Genomic DNA, 7,320 nt, shown 5'->3' with positions numbered 1-7,320 from the left:
TTTCATTAATGTTAGAGAAATACATGAAACAGTTTCATTAAATATTCTATGAAACAATTTCACAACCATATATGAAACAACTTCATCAAAAAAAAGTATTATATGAAACAATTTCACAAGATTAAACAATTTCATGAAAAAATTTCATAAGATTAAACAATGAAATCGACAGATGAAGGTGGCACGGTTTATACAAATGAGGGCGGTTTTCATATGATCACTCATCTATATATATATATATAAGATTTATAAGTTTCAAGAAATTACAAATTTTCAATTAAAACCCTAGAGTATTAGAAATATCTATTTTGCATCTTTTTAGTTCATTAAAACTTTTGGAAATGCTAAAATATAAATAAGATTAGAAAGCAAGTGTTTTTAATATTTTTTAAAATCTTATTACATACAATCTTACGAAATCCTGAGCACCCCCAAGGATTTCAAAATCCTATGTTTGTAGGATTTCAAATCCGAACAATCCAACAAACCAAACATAGGATTGGAATGGATTTGAAATCCAAATTCCCTTAAATCCATTTCATTCCTACAAACCAAATGTGACTTAGAGGTTGTTTGTTTACCTCTTAATAGTTTCATTAAGAGCCAATCTTTGAATCATTAAGAAATTAATCTTGTTTAACCAAAAAAATATGTCTCTTAATGGTTCTAAAACAATCTGAATGATTTTGTATCATGTGTCTCTCTTAACAATTAAGTGCCCTAATTTCATCGTAAACAAAAAGAAGAGAAAAAAAAGGTAAGTTTTGTTGTTTTCTTCTTTGTTTTCGTAACTTAACTGCTTTTATACTCGCTTTTATTATTCGAGTAAACTGTGTTTTTCATCCATGTGCGATTTTTGTCTACGTGGTTTAGAAAATTGTGGTTTTCATCCCTACAGTTTGTAATTTATTCTTACTTTTGTCCTTGTGATTTACACATCTTTGCTATTTTGGTCCATTATACTTAAAGGTAGGAATTAGTACAAGAAAATAACAATAAATTGAAATCTTTAAGAACGGAAATCACGATTTCTTAACCATGGGAACAAAAACCGAAACTATTAACAAACCACAGGGACAAAATCGTAATTTATTCTTTTTTTACTTTGTAACCTGCTAAATATGAAGTTAATGGGTTGTTTGTTTACATTTTAATAGTTCTATTAAGAGACATCATCTGAATCGTTAAGAGGTAAATCTTGTTTAGCATAAAAAATTATGTCTCTTAATGGTTCTAAAATCATCTGAATGAATTTATATCATGAGTCTCCCTTAACCATTCAGCACCCTAATTTCATTGTAAATAATTATCAAACAATTATACTTTATTTTATACTATATCATGAGAGTCTCTTAATTATTCTGATCAATTTAATCATAATGCACCAAACTATTCGATATCTACCAAACTATTTAGCATATGCCAAACAGCACTTAAGATTGATACTTTAATCATGCTTATTATTTTTTAATGATTTAAAGTTGACTTTTGGTATTTTTTTTTTTTGTTAAAAGATATATGATCAATAGTAAACATAAATTTCAGTGCAGCATTCTTTTGAGATGTTTTAAACAATTACATATGTTTTAGGATTAATTATTTAATAAATTATTGGATTCATAAATATATCAATTAATCAATTACTTTGATTGATTTATTGAATGTCCATTATTAAATATAAAATATTATTTTATATTTTATTAATTTGTTATAAATTTCCTTCCTTATTAGTTATTGGTTTATAGTTGTATATTTTTTGTGAAATTGATTTATAATATAATCATATTTTATGATTAACAATCCATTTTAATAACCGAAAATATTATATTATAAGTTTCACTAAATAAAAAATAAATGCACATGTATTAAACTATGTAGGGATGTTTCAATTTTTTTTAAGGTCTTACTACATCCAAAACTTTTGAGTACATTGTATAAATGAGATATTAGAGAATATATGTTAAGAATAAAAAAATAAAAATAAAAAGCTAAAACGATTAACAATCTGAAACAAAATCTAAACCATTAATAAATTGAACCTAAAACCAAACAAATAACGGTTTGAACCTAAATAATTTCGTCTATAGTTTTACATAAGTTGATAAAAAGACCTTAAACACATGCAAATTTAGGCCCCAAAATTCTGGGGGGCCTGTTCAAAATCTCACATTTAACATGCTAAGGGACGACTTTGAAACTATGTCCAACAACCTAAAAAAGTTATGGAACAAAAACCAACAAAAAAACTAAAAACTATATCCTTTCAGTTATATAAAGCTTTCAAAAGGTAATGGATCAATGAAACAGAAAGTAAGAAGTACATGCATATCGATTGACACGACATGATTCAATTAACCAATCGTAAAAATCATCATAACCGTACAAGACCCAATACAGGAGGCATAGAAAGCAGCCATTAGCAATACCTTAAACATAATTTCACCTCATGCCCAAATCTGTAAGATCATTTAAACTGTCGTTGTTGCATAAAATATGAACAAGAAAATAGAGACCGAAATGTGTTTGATCATGCCGACGACCTACTTAAAACCGGCATAAGCCAATAATTGGAAATCAAACTATGTAACAAAGAAATCCAATATTAAAAGAATCCACAAAAGATATATATACTAAAAAATTATATATGCATACAAACACAGATTGGAGATGCGATCGTATGAGCAGGGGCCAACATAAAAACGAGAGAATACCTTGAGCTGTGAAGAACGAGAAACATAAAAACCGTTGAAGAATAATTTGGTAGAAGTCGTAACTGAAATATATTATCAAACACTCTGTACAGAGAAGACAAAATTTCGAAAGTCAGTTAGAAGCACAAAGTGAAGAGTACCTTGAGGTGTGAGGTGAGAAATCGAGACAGCAACGAGAGAGGATCAAGCTTTGAGATTAAAATAACTTACTGAGTTTTTCGAAATTTGTTAAAACTTTACAAAAGGAATAAACCAGACATTAAGACCCAATAGTTCGCTGATCAAGTTGTTACTAATTAATGGTGTCAACATGTACTCTAACTTTTCAAGATCTTTCTCAAAATACTGATCTTGTAGAAATAAATTGGCATGGGAAGTCAAAATCCAGATAAGGAAAAATAATCAATTTTGCGTCAACTATGGAAATGTATCATTACGTTGAATGTCATGATAAAGGAAAGTTAGATAGAAAAGAGAAGTCATTTTTGGAGGAGAAACTATGCGTTTTTTGGGATCTGCGTGTTCTTTGGTTAGAACCTCTAAGATTCTACTATTTTGTTGAATGTCATTACGTCGAACCTTCTTCTGGTGGAAATATCATGTGAGTCATACACAATGCAAATGGATACAAATCTACACGACGCAAAGGGAGAAAATGATAAAATTTAATGTAAAATCAAGAAAGAATTCGAGGAACAAATGGAGAAATCGATGAAACCTTACCTGACATGAGAGATATAGAATCGAATCAAAAGAAGATGGAGATGAAAGCAAGAACTGGATGATGAAGAGAAGCCTAACCGAGGGGAAGATTGATCTGAATCACAGATTATTACATTGAGAGGTTGAATCGTCGTCTAGATAAGATGATTTGTGAATCATCGTCTAGAGAAAGATGGTTTGTAAATCATCACCTTGGGGTTGGGAACGTATGATAGAGGGAACGTGCGGTTGGGGAAGGAGAAACCTGGAAATGAATAAATCACAATTTATTGAAAGGATTTAGTCAAATCTGTGTAAATAGCCCTAAAGAGTTGTAGAGACTTGAGTAATCCACATGATTCCCCTCTTACCTGGAAATGCAAAAATGTTTGAGGACTTGTTTTTGAATTTTGATATACTAATATTGAACGATTAAAGACATTAACGTATTTGGCATCTATGCATCACATAGACAAGACCGTAAAAAAGGTCGGATCATGGCAAGAGTAGGTAAGGATTTTCCAATAGAAGGAACAAGGATACAACTACATCCCCACGTGATAATAGACGATCCAAGAGAAGTTCAACAATAATCACTCTTATAAAAAAAAAGGCACTAGTGGAAAATGAACTATATCATATTTAAGACTGGTTAGGTATAAGTTATTTGAAATTTATTTTAAGTCTCAAATTAACTTTTTTGCGTATATGACCTGAATCTAATTAAAACCATTATAGGTTCAAATCTAAGGAGGAATAAAAATCTCCTCTGTGGCCACGGAGGTTCAAATGCGATGACTATGGGCTATCTGCAAATATGGTGGTTGCCCTGGGATTAGTCGGTTTGCATAGCCGGTTCGATATCCAGGTTAATAAAAAAAATACATCAAACACAAATAAAAATTTCTCAATTTTCTTCGTCCCATGTAGGAACGTATAGATGAGAACTCAGATATGTTTTCTGGGACCTCCCACACAATTTAAGAGATAGACTAAGGTGGCGTTTGTTTTTTAAGAGGTGCTGAAGTCTGAAGTCTAAAGTCTGAATTCACTTCTGACTTTTAAGAGGTTGTGCTGAAGTCTGAAATCTGAATCAGTTAGATTGTTTGTTTTTTGCGTCTGAAATCTGAAGTTTGAAGATGAGAGATCGAGAGTTGATATGGATCGACAGTTGACAAAGTTGAGAGATGAGAGATCGAGACAGAAGAGTTGATCTAGAGAAATCAGAGTAGGTAGGCGACGATTTGAAATAAGAGGTAATAAGAGGTTTCGCAACCATTTAAATTTTCAGACCTAATAAGAGCTTTTAAGCTCTTAATTGAAAAAAAAAACACTGAATCCTCTTATGTCTGACCGATTCAGACTTAAGAGGACATTAAGAGTTTTTTTATTAAAAACAAACAGCCCCTAATGCTTATTGATTTAACTCTATAAATCCTTCAACCAATTCATAGTTAGACGATAATTGTCACTCATTTTTGTTTAATGACACTAGATTAAGAGACACTAAGTGGCTGTTTACCAAACACTTACCCGGTAAGTACTTACCGGTAAAATTTAACACTATTATTTACTTATCAAGTAAGATTTTAGTCCACCAAAACGACATTCTATGCAACAATTCACCCGGTAAGCTCTTAGCCTCTTACTGTGGTAAGAGTCGTCGCACTCACTTACCGGATAAGACTCATGATCTTTATCTCGCACTTGCCGGGTAAGATTCTTGGTCCTTACCATATTCATCCGGTGAGATAACGCGACTTGGTAAGCACTTACCCTGGTAAGTGTTTGGTAAACGGCCCCTAAATCACTATACTAATAGAACCTTGTTAAGATATTTGTTTCATATGAAAATCATATTATGAGAATGGAAACCGGTATATGCACATCAAGTCTAATGAATATGAAAGGAGACATAAATTATAGAAATTAATGTGTCAAGCTAGTAGATTATCTGGATCATTAAATCATACTTTGTCACCAGTAAAAAACTTTGGGACAATGACACATATGTTTCAACAATGACCACATGGGACACCATGACATAATGATCTGTGTGTTGAAAAATACACATAAACACATTCTCTTTCACGTGAAAAGCAAAATGAGACGGTTATCCAAATCACAATTGTTGGATTATGCAGCACAAGAAGCAACACCATCATCACAATGCATGCGCTCTTGAATACTTATAATTTTTGCAAACCCCGCTCTTTAGCCAAGACAAGAATGGAACTGTCCTAAGCTAATGACATGATACAAATTGTTTCATTCACACAATGAATACAAGTGATATTTTTGGACTGTACATCAAGAATGCGGGTCATTCAAGTACTTTATGGTTTTAGTTGAAGTTTCGACACGATGGACGCATGTGGATCGCTGCGCTTCTAACACTAGTTATACATTTAATGGCTCACCACCCTTATTGTCTCGTCAAGTCTACATGACTTAGTATGTTGGAATATTTACATTATAAGGATTTGATGATTATTGCATGTGTATTGGGATCGATGTATAGCATCCTATAATCCCTTGTGTATACATAAAAATGGTATTGTAGAATTTATCATAAAAATATATAGATTGTAGGTAGCACATTAGTTTTGTGCATCAATTTACCCACATTTGTTTAGACTCTACATGAGTTGGTAACTGGATATAAGTTTGAAATTTTACTTTTAACACATATTTGGTTGTGGTAGATGTGTCATATGAGACATCATGACACACCAAGATAGGTTTTCTAAGACGATAACATATATACGTTGGATATGAAAATCCCCAACAATTATACGTTAATTAGAATCCATGAATGGTGAACCTTTTACTCTAATTTGTTAATTGTCACTTTAATGAGACAGTCTTCCTATCGTTAGGGGGGGAATAGAAAAAAGGATTTTCCACGGAATCACATTAATTCTCATGAAATTTTCCCACTCTATCTCGCTTTCCACAAACTTTATTCAAGTAAAACAAATCAGACTCGATACCTAATACGTTTAATATTATTCCAAAAGTGACAAGATCACATATATCATTTGCAAATATACCCATAAGATTAAAAGTCCCCAAACAAGGGTGCAACGCCTATGTAAAGTGCATTACAATCACACTTAGTAGATGTGTGGTTGAGATCATGTCTCCCAAAAAGAAATGGGGAAAATACTTGATTACTATATGCTCGTCTAAAGAAAGAGAAGAGTAAGACATAACCATTTATCATTAATACAGAAACCTCTCATAAGATTGTGTCTGATTATATTATGTGCATGACTCATTATTGGAGGACGCTCCAAAGTTAATAATATTTTTGAAAAACAACGAAATCTCATATGAATTATGAGAATGTGTATGAGTTGGTGGATAAATCATACATATTCACTGATGATATATTTACATATATTATTGCATACGAGATAATAGAGATGACGACATCCAACCATGATCAACTAAGGAATGTCAACAAAGAGTATAATGACCTAAATGGGAAGAAGAAATCTAGGAATATTTATATTCTTTGATAAAAGAACACGTATTTGGTCTGGTAGTGCTAACTCACCAGGTGTAAAAAGCTGTAAGACCTAGATGATTCTTTCTTAGAAAGCGTAACGAGAATAATGAAGTCATAATATATAAGATTTTCATTTAGCGCAAATTTTCTCACAACGCCTTGGATTTACCACGATGAGAATTACTCTCTCATGATTGACGTTATAATGGTTCGCTATTTAATTACCCTAATAGTGTTCAGAGGACTAGAAATACAGCTCATGAATGTATTTACTACATATCTTTATGGGATCTAGACTCATATATATATATGGAGTGATCAAATAAAAACCGCCCTCATTTGTGTAAACCGTGCAAACCACCTTCATCCGTCGATTTCATTGTTTAATCTTAT

The sequence above is a fragment of the Cynara cardunculus genome, assembly GCF_001531365.2.
Source record: "Cynara cardunculus var. scolymus isolate 2C chromosome LG 10, CcrdV1, whole genome shotgun sequence".
In the NCBI taxonomy this organism is placed as follows: Eukaryota; Viridiplantae; Streptophyta; class Magnoliopsida; order Asterales; family Asteraceae; genus Cynara; species Cynara cardunculus.
Note: the sequence above shows the minus strand (reverse complement) of the source record.